A 14,563-nucleotide genomic window follows, 5' to 3' on the forward strand; every position below is an offset into this window, starting at 1 on the left:
CCTTTCTTGTCTTCTGCATGCTGTTACTATAGGGAATTTTATTGCCAGTGGGTCTATAAGAGTTTTCCTGGAGTTAAAACCTTCTAAGACAGTGAACAGGGGACAACTTGAATCACATTTATCTGGAGTGATCCTGTAAAATCACTCCAGATAAATGTGATTCAAGTTGTCCCCTGTTCACTGGCAGGTAAAAATGCAGGTACTGACTCTGGCACAAACCTACTGGATTCAAATCTGTATTGTGATAAACACTCCAAGCAATTCCTGCTGTATTGTAGCTATGTTATGCTCTATTTCATGTTAGTGGGAGGGAAGTGACTGGGGTGTGTATAACCCTCAGCTGCCTTCATTCATGAAGCAGCCTAAAGTGTTCCATTCATTTGGTTAGTCAAGTAGGTTGGTCCAGAATTTTGTCCTGGTCAAAAAGGTTAAAATAATTTCTCTTAAATTATTTTAGGAGTGAAACTTGAGTAAAGGGAGGATGATTATCATCTAGTCTCCACATAGATGGAGCTACCGCTCTAGTGGGCATTTGGAAATGTCAGACGTGAGGGAGAGAGTCACATTGCTGACTGATGGGTGCTGTGGGCACTTGGTGGTCAGGGGTCTAAGATGCTAAACTTCCTGCCTTTGGGTGACCTCTCACATAAAAAAGAATTGTGCTGCCCAAATGTCAATAATACCCTAGGTTGAGAATTAAATTCCTCAGTTTTAATGCCTCTATCATGAATTTGGATGCAGATATTTGATATCTGGCACAGAATCCTCTCTTTTTCTTACACACTGAGTTTAGTATGTGTATTTCTATGTTGTTGAAGAGAATGTACATAAAGTTCATAGCATAGTGCTTGTTTTATTCTAGATAGCTCTAGGAGTTTCAGATTTACATTGATTTGATCAATGAAAATAAATGATAGAGGAGGATTAATTATAATGATTATATTTTTCCTGGGGCTTGCCAATTTGAACACAATGTAGAGTGAAAAAAACAATGGAAGAAGGGTGATATCACCTGTCTTAACTTACAAAGTTGGCATGAAACCTCTTGACTTTAGGGAAGTCCAGTATCTGTTAGACCAGAATTCCTCATCAACTTTCCATCATCATCACTAACAACATTAAACTTTTGAAAGAAAGAAAGAAAAAGAAGAGAGAGAGAAAGAATGAACGAAAGAGAAGAAAGAAAGAGAGAAAGAAAGAAAGAAAGAAAGAAAGAAAGAAAGAAAGAAAGAAAGAGGGAGGGAAGGAAGGAAGGAAGGAGGGAAGGAAGGAAGGAAAGAAGGAAGGAAGGAAGGAAAAAGAAAAGAGGAAGGGAGGGAGGGAAGCAGTGAGAGAGGGAAGGAAGGAAGGAAATAGTAACTACATGAAGTGATTGGTATGTTAATTAGCTTTATTTTCACGATGTAGATGTATATAAAAACATCAAGGTGTACATCTTGAATATACACAATTTATTATTTGTCAATTCAGTAAAGCTGAGAAAAAACTATTCATGAATTACACAAAATTTTACTGAAAGTTGGGAAGATACGGTGCTTGTCATTGAAACACTGTGCATTAATATTTGGCCTTAGCCTTCATGGCTGTTAACAGTAGTTTTTAAGATAAATTATGCTTTCTATAAAAATAAACCCAGTGTTAGAAATCATAATTTGTACCAGACTCGGGGTAAAAAAATCCTTGCTCCAAAAATGCAGTTGAAATGGTATTCTTGCCAGAAGCTATATGCCATTCTGCAATTTATTTCCTCCTCAATAGAAGAAAGAATTTCAAAGCCATAAGTATACACATATGCTGCAAGCATGTCTAAAATCTAAATGTAGGAGGTCTGAACCCACTTCCTCATGATACAATTGGCAATTCTATAATTTATCTTGCAAGATAATATGAAAGTAACAAGAATTAGAGATTGAGAGAAAACATAAATTACACAAGCAAAGAATAGTGAGGTGTAGAAAATAAACTTTCTAAAATACAAATGTGATCGGTAACTCCTATCATCTTTCGGATAAAATTCAAGTTCCTTGACATGTCCTGCAACTCCTTTCACATTCTGACTTTTTGAAAACTGACAAATCTTAACATATTTTGATCACTTATTTGAAAAGCAAAGCAAAGCATGTGGAAGCATAATATCACAAAAAAGGAAAAGAAAGCACTGCTCTGAGAGATGGAAGCAATGAAGTTCTAGTGTCCACTTTGCCACTGACTTTGTACAAGTTACTTTGGTCATCTGTGAAATTATGAGAGAAACTAGATGGTAGCTGGTGCTAACAATCCATTAATCTGCTAGAATTTTTACTTCATTGATGGAATTGCTCAGTATGTCAACAAGGCTTATCATTGGTCTGTTTCACATCATTTTTTTATGAATTGTGTCCTGGATTAACATAAATTTAAGAAGTAACTGATAGTAGTTTGAATATTAATATCTTTTTAGAGTGGAAAAGGGAATTTTTGGCAGTGGAGAGCAAGTAGTGAAACTCATGCTGTCTTTTATTTTATGGGAACATAAGTTTTTAAAACTCCTAGTACTTTACCCATCTGTTTCCTTGAACATTCATTTGAGAAAAGTCTTTTAAATTTCAACTGAGCTGCAAAAAGTTCATTTTAACAATTTATCACGTTGAAGCAATTCAAGTTTGTCCTAATTCTAAATATAAAGAAACCCTCCTTGTAGCAATTTATTAGAGGACATTCTTGGTGTCTTTCACAGTGATACTAAGAATACTTTTAGTACATGAGTTCTCCCCAAGGCTTTTTCAAAAGAAGTGTGTTTCTAAATAAACTTTCAAAAGGAATCCAATAAAAGCAAAGATAGTACGACAGCAGCTACTTGGGGGAAAAAAGCCATCGTAATTGGTCTATAAAGGTTTCTTTTGGGAAGCCCATGCTGCTTAAATGAAATTCTAAAAGTATCAAGATTTCAATACTTCTATGCAAATTAGTAGACTATAAAATATGTACACAAATCTAAAATGACTGGCTTGGAATGTATAATCACGATACTACCATTAGCTACTCTAAATTTCACCCAAAGCAATCCAGTCTCCAATTTAATCCCAAGAGGATATACTTTTATGCATTTCTAAAATCTGAATTCTACAAGAACTCAGCTTTCTGCAGTCCCCTGGTGGCTTCCAGCCCCACATCTTTTCATATTGCCTCCCCTCCCGCCCAGCAGTTTCTTTCACTGAGGACCTATATTCATCAAAAAGCCCCAGAATGCTGCCTACAGTGTATGAAGCACCCAGGAAAAATTCTGAGTCTTAAACAGTGGCATTGGCATTCCAATTAACTGTACACATTGTCAAGGCACTGACGATGGAATTTTGAAGTATGTGGCAGAACTGTATTCTGGCAGAAAAAGGAGAAAGACTAATTTCAACTGTAATAATTAGGATTTGCACTCTTGGGAAAGAGCATTGGGCAGAATCTCACCATCATCCAAATAGATGCTGCAGGACCTAAGGAAGTTTGCATCATGTGAGAGTGACAAAGAATGGACATTACTATATAACTTTCTTCCTGCCCTCGTTGAGCTGAGAAGACTTCCATCTGGCCTGACAGGCCAAGAGGAAATGGAAAAAGCCTGAATTTTATCTGGATTTATATTAGAGGACTACTGGCCAGAAGCAGGAATACAAAATAGATGAGCAAAGGATAAAATGTGATGAATTCAAGACAGCGTATGTGAATGGAGTTCACAGGACAGATATTGGCAGGAAAGAGACGTGGGAGAGAAAATTTGAAGAGGTTTACTATAAGAATGGTGGCTCACCCCTGTAATCCCAGTAGTCTGGGAGGCCGAGGCGGGCAGATCACCTGATATCAGGAGTTTGAGACTAGCCTGGCCAACATGGCGAAACCCTGTCTTTACTAAAAATACAAAAATTATCTGGGCGTGGTGGTATGTGCCAGAAGTCCCAGCTACTCAGGAGGCTAAAGCTCAAGAATCTCTTGAACCTGGGAGTTGTAGGTTGCAGTGAGCTGAGATCGCACCACTGCACTCCAGCATGGGTGACACAGCAAGGAATTTTCTTGGGACATTGCATAAACATTTAAACTCCCTTGAATTAATTTTCATTGCCTGATTGGTATTGTTTTGAATATGACACCATCTACAAGGGATCTCTTGGTCTCTCAGGCACAACTTGAAACCATAATCTTTCCAAAATGCAAATCTGGTCATGTCACTCCTCTCCTGAAAATTCTTCAAAAGTTCCAAATCAGTCTGCTTAGCACTGGATGAGCTGGTCCCTAATTAGGTTCAGTCACATGTCCTACTATCACCTAGATTCTATGCTCTAGCCATACATATAATGGATTGTTCTGCAGATGCATTATTATCTCACAGGTCTTCAGACCTTCACACTCACACTGTTCCCTCAGCTTGAAATGCCTCCCTACCTCATTATTTTATTCATCCTTTCATACAACAAACATTTTTGAGCACCTATTGTGTGTTAAGCACTGTTCTAGGTTATGAGTAACCAAAGCAATAAACAACGATGCCAACAACAATAACGAAACAGTGAATGAAACACAAAACAAGCACCTGCCTACATAAGACATACATTCCCTTGGATAGTTCTTCATGCTATTCAAAACACACTCTGATATGATAGTAACAAAAAGTAGGGTGTGGACCTTGTTTAAATCTTGTTTCAAGCACATTACCTTTTAAAAAATCATGAAACAACAGAAGAAATTTGAATCTTACTGGATATTTGAAAATATTAAGAAATTGTTATTAATTTCTAGGTGAGACAATAGTATTGTAATTATTTGTAAAAATGAGACTTGATCTTTTATGGATACATACTAAAATATTTATGGATGAAATAATATGAAATTGGATTTAAAATAGTCTATTTAGCTGGGCTCTATGGCATGCACCTGTGGTCTCAGCTACTCAGGAGGCTGTGACAGGAGGATTATTTGATCCCAGAAGTTCAAGTCCAGGCTGGGCAATGTAGCAAGACTCTGTTTCATGTCATCAAAGAAAAGAAAGAAGAGAGACCTGAGCTAACACAGTAGTATGCTCAGCCCCCTTACCATGTGATACCCCCTTGGACCACCTCAGGACTCTGCAGAGTCCACCAGCAAGAAGGCTTTCATTAGATATGACCCCTTGACCTTGGACTTCTCAAGCTCTAGAACTGTAAAAAATAAATTCCTTTAAAGTAATTAATTAAAATAAAATAGCCTATTGAGGGGTTGTAGGGAGTGAGGAAGTATAGATAAAACAAGATTTGTTATATGAGGATAGCTGTTAAATTATCTCTCTACTTTATATATGTTTGAAAATTTCCATTACAAAGGGTTTTTAAAAAGGAATAAAAGAAAAATGTCAAGATGCATTTGGACTCCTGCCCTCCATCAAGTCTTTTCTGGGGTCCCTACTCCCAGGCCCATTCTCTGGAACTCCAGGGGCCTGCTTGCTTTCCTAGTCACTTGACTCATTCCATCATCACATCATTTTGCCACTGTTGGTGTATATCACCCCAATGAGAGAGCCAATTAAGGGCAAGGACTGTGTGTGTCTGTTCAATCATTCTTTCATCAGCTACAATTACAATGCCTGGTGAAAAAATAGACACTGGACATCATCCCTGTAAATGAAAAGCCAAAGCCTATGAAAATCAGATTTCAATGAAAGCAACAGAAGCTTGGTAGCTGCCTTCTCTACTAAGCAAAATGATCTGACAGATGCAATTCCACTGGTTCAACACATATTTATCGAGTCCCCCACTGTGTGAGAGACACTGTGCTGGGTACCATATGCTCCCTATTAACAAATGCCTTCATTCTTTGGGGTTTCCATGAAAGACCAGGAGAAAGTGCAAGGATGGCTATGCACATGTGCGCACACACATAAAATTATTTTCTTATTATTGTTCCCTTTAGGATCCAGTTGAAATAAACAACAAATTTAGTATCCCTGTAGTAATCTAGCATTTGTGTGTTCATTTTACACATCATATTCATAAATGAAATTAAATGCATTGATATTTTAAATGGTTGCTAGGCCAATTTAAGTTAAATATTAAGTTAACTGAGGATAAAACAACTTTTGTTTCTTCCCTGGGGCTTATTTCCATTTTTAAAAAGTTAAAAGCAAAATATATATGCATATTAATTGTTCTACTAATGAAATGAAAGCTGTAAATTCTGACAGGTTTAAGTAAGTAGTAGGTGACATGGTTCTCTACTTACCCTCTCCCAATCCCAAATTAAGTACAGATAAACAAATCAACCTCATGATAAGGTAAGATGAATAATATGCTCTAGTTTTGTGGCATTTTTCTCTTCAAGGCAGATTACTACCTCAATTTTGAGTAAAATTACATTGTCTGTCAAGAAGAATTCACATCAAACAAAGAGTATTTTCAAAGAATATACACTTAACTCACTTTGCTCTTTTACCATAACTTTGAACTTAATTTTATTGGTGCCACTGCCGTGACAATATTTCAGAACCTATGAAAATCTTGCTCAGTGATGGCACAGCCCAATAGCTAGAGCTATCCTTCAACACATTTAATTCCATCAATTTTAAGGTAAATTATACTTTGCAAAAGCTACTAACAATTCATAGAGCATAACAAAGCAGAAGGGAAGATCACTGTTGCAAATTTTCCAGTATAGCCGCACTAGATAGGCCCAATTTTACATGACCTTCACCATCATGGTATCACACAGGGCCTGCACCTTGAAGAAGCCGAAAACATTCTTATGAAATGAACATGTGAATAAATCTCATAAGTTTGGACTAATGAAGCAGGGTCAAATACTAAAATCCTATATTATACAAGAGCCTCCATATATAGTTTCATTTTTGTAAGAGTACATTAAAGCCAAAATATGTATCTTGATCAATGACTTTGGATGACCACAGAGATCTACAGAAAAAAAAAAAAAAAGACTGGAAAAACTCTTTTAATGGTGGCCAAAATAATATTTTAATCAATTACCTGAATGTAAATGACATTTATAAATATTCAACTATTTGTTCAAAATATTTAAGAATATTTAAGGCTACTAATTTATAGTAGTAGTAATTTCCATTATCTATGAAGTATCATATTAAATCAAGATAAGTACCTACCAACTCCTAACTTGCAGCTTTCTCTAATATGGGGCCAGCACCTAGTTGCTGAAGTCAGAAACCTGGCTTGAACCCTATCTTGGACTCACCTTTTTCCTGGCCCCATTACCCTAATTACCAAAGTATATTGTGCCTATGACCCAACAATCTTTTCCTTTTGTCTACCTGGAAACCTCCCACTTCTTCCAATTCACAATTCTGTACAGCTAACCTGACTCTCCCAGACAGACTTAGGACTTCCTTATGTGTGATATACCTTAGCCATACTTCTGTTGTATCAATATTACTATATCATTATATTATAATTATTCAAAACTCTCCTTTCTTGGGAAGGGGCTGTTTAGAACCAATTCGGCTGAATACATTGGTGGAGCAAACCCAAGCCAATATCCACAAGAGGGAGCCATAAATCAGGAATCAGAGGTCAGAAACAAACTAGCTCCAAGAGATCAGACTAAAAGGGTATCTGTAAGGCTGAGCTAAGTAAGATCTGGGAAGTGAGGGGAAGGATAGAAATGGGAGCAGGTTAGCTAAAGGAAAACAGTTCAGAATAATTGCCACAAACACTGGTGGGTCTGAAACTCACATTTACTCAAGGGAGTTCTGTTGCATGGAAATTATTAAGCTATTTTAACACAGCCAACACAAAGAAATCAGTCAGGGTGTTCCATTATTTGCCAGATGAATGGTCAGCTATTTGGGAGGGTAGAGGTCTGATCTCTTCTCCCAGGTAAGGTAAAGCCAGGGCCTTGGCTCAGCTGGGATTCCGGAGCTGAAAGTACATAGGAAGTGAGTCTGTGGGGCAGGCTGGTTGCTGTAGGTGACAGCAGAGGGGAAGTGACATCTATGGCTCAGAGAAAGGGTAGAAGGAACCAAAGAGGCTCCAAAGCACTCATTCATTTATTCAATAAACATACAGTAAGGGCTTAATGTGTGCTAAGCACTGTGCCAGAGCCCTGTGACCTCATGGTGAAAGAGAGCCTTCATAAGTGAGAGAGTGTTAGAGAAGGAAAGAACAGAATTTTGAAGATCATGTTAATCAGGGGTTGCTCAGCTAGTTGTTAAGTTTAAGGAGATGATGGAGACAAGAATGGGACCCAAACCAAGGGTAGGAGCAAAGATTCAGTGAACTGATAAGAAGAGCCAGCGGCATTCAGGAAGCCAGCCTGGGAAGATAGGCAGAGGTAGCAGTGCATGCAGGGAAGTGTGTTCTTCAGGTGTGTGAGCCCAAGGGGGAGGGCAGGTGAGGAGCTGAACCTGTTTATAGAGGAAGGAAAGATTCATGGACACACATTCACCTCTAGGCTGTAGCAAGGACACAGTGGGCAATAAAACATTCATTTGTTGAGTAACTTAACAAATGAATGAATGAGTGAATGAATGAATGAATATGACTATCCTCCCTTTCACATGTTTGATTTAATTAGTTTGATCCTTGAAGAGTATTTGAAGCAGTAAGTCTTAGAAACTTCTGTCCTGATTGCCCATGTTGTGTAAAATCTAGCACCTTTTCTTCTTTTTACTACTCTATTTCCTCTCCTGTTCCTTCTGACTCTCCTTAACATTCTAAAGCTCTTTGAATCTCATGAGTCAAAGAAGGGAAAGGGAGTGAAGCTGAGCCATCAAGTTGCATATTTGGGGCAAATCATAGCAAAAGACTTGCTGCAGAAACAATCGATTGTTTTAGATTTTCATTTGGCTACATTATCCTTCTATCTATACCACAGGTGTAATAAAAACTGTTATTTTACTTTGCCAGTGGAGAGCGTATGCAAGTTGTTTACAGTTCACAGCTAAATAAAATGCTATTTGGGTTCTCATTAAAGCCTTGTTAGGATGTTATATAATAGAGGAAGAAGCTTAGAGGGACAGCAAGGCCACTTGATGCTTTGGAGCACGTATTGTCTTTCCACTCATTACCTTGCCAACGTGAGTGAGCACAGTTGGTCCTTCCAGCAAGCTCCGGACCTGCCTCTTCACATCCTTGGCTGCATTACTGAGAATCTGTCAGCTCATTCTCCTCACCCCTGGGGGGAATCACACAAGGAAGTTCAGTCAGGGTCAAGGTGCCTTGTTTCTCTTCCTCTTCAATGGATTTACTCTATAATCCTATTTGTCCTGCCAAATGAAAGGAAATCCTCATTGTCTTTTCACACTTGAGCTTCCCTAACGCAAGAGCTATCTTAAGAGTTATGACTAAGTTATCAACTTGCTTCACGTAGGTATTTGTTTTTTCCTGGAATGGTGATGGGATCAAGGCCCAAATCTATGAAACAGTTTGTGAGAATTTTTGGAACTATAAGGCATTTGTCAGGATGGGTAGTGGTGGTTTGATGTTGATCTTACTCATTTTCATTTCTGTTATTCTCTGAGAATTTTAACCATGTTATTTGAAACTTCTTCACAAAAATGACTTAATGATAAAAATTTCAGAAGAGCAAAATGTTAATAAGCCCCAATTCCTAATCTGGTCTGTGTCTAGTAATAGTTAATGTCTCAAAATTTCGGGATTATTAAAAATAAGTCTTCTTAAAGCTGAAATAAACCTTTTTCTGTTTCTTCAGGTAATTGAAAGGATGCCATATGTTATTTTAAATGCAAAAATATTGTATCTCAAAGGATCAAAGGATCCAAATGGATCTCAGAAAAATGCTATCTAGAGAAAAACTACCAATATAAATCATAGAATTATAAAATAATAAGGTGAAAATGGTCTTAAAGGTCGGTGCAATAATTGATAGTCTTATCCCTTTGCAGATGAGGAAGCTAAGGCTGCTCAGATGACATGATGTGTACATGATGACAAAACTCATGAATTCATGAATTCAAACACAAATCTTCTATTCCCCAAAGTCCAAGGTCATGGACAGAAAATTCTAGGCCACTGCACATCCTCCCTTTTATAATTGCACATTTGGTAATACAAGCTTCATATTAAATTTCCAAGCTCATATCCGGATTGAAGGATATGTCTCCATGTATTTCCTAAACATTTCCAACAGGTTTTTTTTTTTATTGCATTTGGCCTTTATTTTCAACTCAAAACTTGCTGTAAGTGCAAGCCTTTTGGAATTTTTTAAAAGATAAAGATTTCCTTTGTGTCTGAGATCTAGGTTTTCCCCAGATCTTATTTCATCTTGATTAATTCAATTTTCCTCTTTAAATCTTCTCTATTTTCATTTAACTAAGGAAGTGTGTTCATCATGTACCTTCTTACCTCTTGAAATATTTGTTTTGTTTAGCCATAAAAGTCCAAATGCAATTTAATACCTCAAAAGAGAAGAGGCACAATTGTAAAACTGTGACAATGTTGCTAAATTGAGCAGTACTTCTTTAAAAATCTTAGGAAATATGAATTCTTCTATTGTGAGCTATATACCTGTTATCACTGAAAGATAACTACTACTTCTCTAAAGTCAGCCAGTGAGGTATCTAATCCTAATGTCCTCTCACCAAGGTAAGAAATGGTCATCTTTCTGGATATTAAAAGACAATAAATATATCAATTAAATTAAAAAGATGAAGATTATTAAAGTGATTTAACAGATTTAAAGATTATTAGAGTTCATTTGGAGCTGACTACAGCTCCAAAGGAAGAATATTAAATGAAACTTATTAAATAATTTTTAATTCAAATCAATTTCATATTCTTGAGTTGTTCATCAAAAATAAATGCTGACATGTTATCATCCAACAAGTTCAAAGCACTTCCTGTTTGGTAAAAAAGGAGACCTAATGTTCTGTATAATCATGTTGTCATGAGAAAAGACTTCAGTTTTACAGAAATTATTCTCTCTCCCATGCCAGGAATTGAAGGAGGGAAAAGAGGAAAAAAAAAAAGTTCTTGGGTAGAAAAATAATTCTTGTAGTATCATTATTAAATTTGGCTACAAACAGTATTGGTATGCTTTATGTCTAAAATAGTACCATTGGAATTGCTTTAATGGATGAATAATTATTTTACAATATAACCATGGATTTTACCAAAATACTTCCCTTACGTAAGGCAAAAGTGAGCAAGTTTAAAAACAGTAACTCATGATCACCTGCTACTGTAAAAATCCAGTGATATGCATACCTTTTATTCAGAAGTTAGTAATGCCCTCTAGATCTTTCTTTTTATTCTGCACCTTTGTCAACCAACCCACTTTATGGCTATTAAGTCCCTAAAGCTTCTGAATCCTCTACAGCTCATCTCAAAACAAAAGCTAACCACCTGACATGCAAGGCTGGTTGTGTGAAAATACAACAATCCCTCTCCAAGACCATGATAACCTGAGTCAACAGTGAACACATTAGTGAAATACAATTGTTGGTTTATGGAGTAATTCCAGTTAGCCACTGAGCATGAGGTATCTTCTAATTCTTCCGTTGTTTAAAGATTCATTCCATTTGTTTGCCAGTAAGCCAAGTGGACATAAAAGATGAAACAATGAAATCATGAGTTGATCTGGTCCACCTAAAATAACTCCCACTACTTAAAAAAAACTTAAATTAATTCAGTTTTTGCTTTAATAAAACATATTTAAATGGAAACTTCGAGCTATAATAAGCAGTATTCTTCAAACTATAAAAAAGACTAAAATTCTTTATATCAAAGTTTTTCACTGATGTATAGGACAGTCTAGATTTCCTGAAAGAAAACAAATAGACCTCTATAAAAGTAACATAAATGTATACCACCACTACTTCCACCAAGGTAAAAAATACCATACTTTTTTTCAAAACAAAATAGTTAAAGATTAGGATAGCTGATCTAGAAGGAACCCTGGAAGGTATCTCACCTTGCCCCCTGACATTTGATGGAGAAAAAAACTGGGGAGCAGATAGGTTCACTGATTTGAGGTATTCACAAGTCAGTGGCTAGCATGTAACTAAACTAGAAGTAGACTAATGGTTGCATGAATCTCTTCTCTACTTTTTTTATGTAGGACAGAGTTCACTGTCATCCTCTTGCCTTCCCTTTTAGGATCCTCTCTGCTATCCACTTGTCACAAGTGCCTAATCTATGCTCTGTTCCTAAAGAGTCTGACTTTCCCAGTTAACTGTTAAGTTTGGAAAATAATCTCGTAAACTAGAGTGTAGTCTTAAACCAAAATGTAGCTATGGCATATTAACAGATGATGCCTAACAAAAGTAGTCTCTGGTCAAATTGGTTTGGAAAATTCTAGGTTAAGCAAATGTTTCTTTTCTGTAGAATAGTTTCAGGCCTTTAATATGCTGATGTGCATTGTGAGTCTTCAAGTATGTGTATCTCAACCTTATTAGATTATGGCATCTTTTTTTTACAAAGCAGATATCATAGATACTATAATAAAGTGAAACACAATTTGAGAAACACTATGACACAAGCTAATTCCTAATGAGCTTATCTTGGATGTATACTTTCCAAAAATATAGGTACTTTTAATAATTATTAATAAAATGAATTGTCATTTTGATCATTTAAATACATAGTGGAAAATTCAACTGAACTCTATTTATACTAGCTAATGATAAGAAGAGATCCAGAGCCTTTTAAAATTGACTTTTGGAAGATTAAAAAGGCCTTAAGATGTGAAGAAATTAAAACTTAAGATGGCACTTCATATACTGTGAAATGAGATGCTGAGGGTGGATGACAGGAGAATTCTACCAGTTAACATCAGATTACTTCACATCTGTATCTGCTCCCTTGTGAATAGAGGTACCATTTATTCAGCACTTGCTGCATGCTGCACTGTGCTAAGCACTTTATTTACACCAGCTCTAGAAGGTAGAGCCTATTACAATTCAAACCCAAGCTGGTCAAGTTTCAAAGCCTATGCTATTAATCTGACTATGACACACCTTCCCCAGCCTATCCCAGTTAGCAAAATTCAAATAATTCACATGAACTCTGCTTTTTCTTCCACACTGCAACTCCTGAAAGTGCCAAGATGTAAGCCAGAATTCTGCCTGTATTTCAGAACCATTTCCCTCCCCTTCAAGCTGCTTGCTTGTCATTTTGTGTAAGTTTTATGATTTCATTTTAGAACAGCACTTCCTATATATTCTCAGGGTTTATTACTATCATTCCTCACCAAGGTGCACTTAGGCAGAAGAACGGATACCCCCACCAGCACATTGTTCATTTTTAGGTACTTAGTTTTAAATAAAATGTGCAGTTTACATAAGAATGAAGCAGAAAGTCAAGTAGAGAATAAGAATTTTTATCATTTCACTCCATGAATGTCTACCATTTAAAAATTTTTAATGCAATCTAATTTTAAATGCATCTACTCAGCACAGTGAGAAGAGACAGAGAGAAATAAGTGGACCCTTCTTAAAGTGTTTACCATCTTTCTACAAATCCTACCTAACATGCCTCTAGAAATATTTTCTCAGACAATAGAAACTGAGATGCAATGAATGCAGTTACTTTACATAGAAAAATTGTTGCCTAACATCCTATATAGTTTGAGTAAGTTAACTGACATAGCCCATTATTTTCACTTATTAACAGAGAGATAAAAGAAACTTCTTTCATGTTCTGTTCATTCCTCTGTTTTTCAATTTCTCTACAGGAATTTTTGTCCACATCATGCATGAAAGACACAGTAGAGAACAGAGCTATCATCCAACTGCATCAGATCTTACTCACTGTTGCTTCAATTACCTAAAACTTTCAGAAAAACAGTATCTGTCCTCAGGAACCTAAGCAGTTGCCTCCACTTCTCCCATTTATTTTGTAGAAGTCTATACATAATTCCATAATCTTTAAAACTGAGACCCCTTGAGATCGCGTTTTTAAAGTAATGTTGAAAAAGATTCTACTGCTGAACATTTATTTTTGGTCTCTAATGGAGAGAGTAACCTTCATTCCTGAAGAGTTGTGACAGTGTAAACATAAAACATTTATCTAGAATTTGGTCAGACGGAGCATATATGAAAGTCACTAGAGTGTGCTAAATCATGACCATGACCATAACAATAGAAACGTGAGAAAAAAACTTGTCAGAAGCTTAGGGCCATGTTTTCATAGGGGTGGAGGGGCACAGAGAGGATGTATTGCTCTTCATCTATCTTGAGCAAATGTTTGCTTTGGTCTATTTTTACTTCCTCTCCCACTTCCTACTAAACATGTCGCACTAGAGTCAGTCATGTCAATATTTAAAGGGACTCATTTAGCAGCTGCATTGTCTCCATTTCCCGTCATCACGGAACACTAATGTTAGCTGTTGTCTACTTTCAAAATAAGTTTTAAACATAGTTATCTCCATCCTTATGCCCTCTTCCCACAATTGACTTCCACATTTCCAAATCAAACCACTTCTAATAATAGTTCATCAGTTCTGAAGTTCTACTTTGTCTGTGTTTCATATTCAGTGTTCCAAATAAGCTGAAGGAAAGATACAAAATTAATGTATTAATTCAATTTACTGAGCTTCTGAATCAGATCTCTCCAGTAGCAAACCCCGGGCATCTGCATTT

This window comes from Nomascus leucogenys, chromosome 9, assembly GCF_006542625.1.
Source record: "Nomascus leucogenys isolate Asia chromosome 9, Asia_NLE_v1, whole genome shotgun sequence".
In the NCBI taxonomy this organism is placed as follows: domain Eukaryota; kingdom Metazoa; phylum Chordata; class Mammalia; order Primates; family Hylobatidae; genus Nomascus; species Nomascus leucogenys.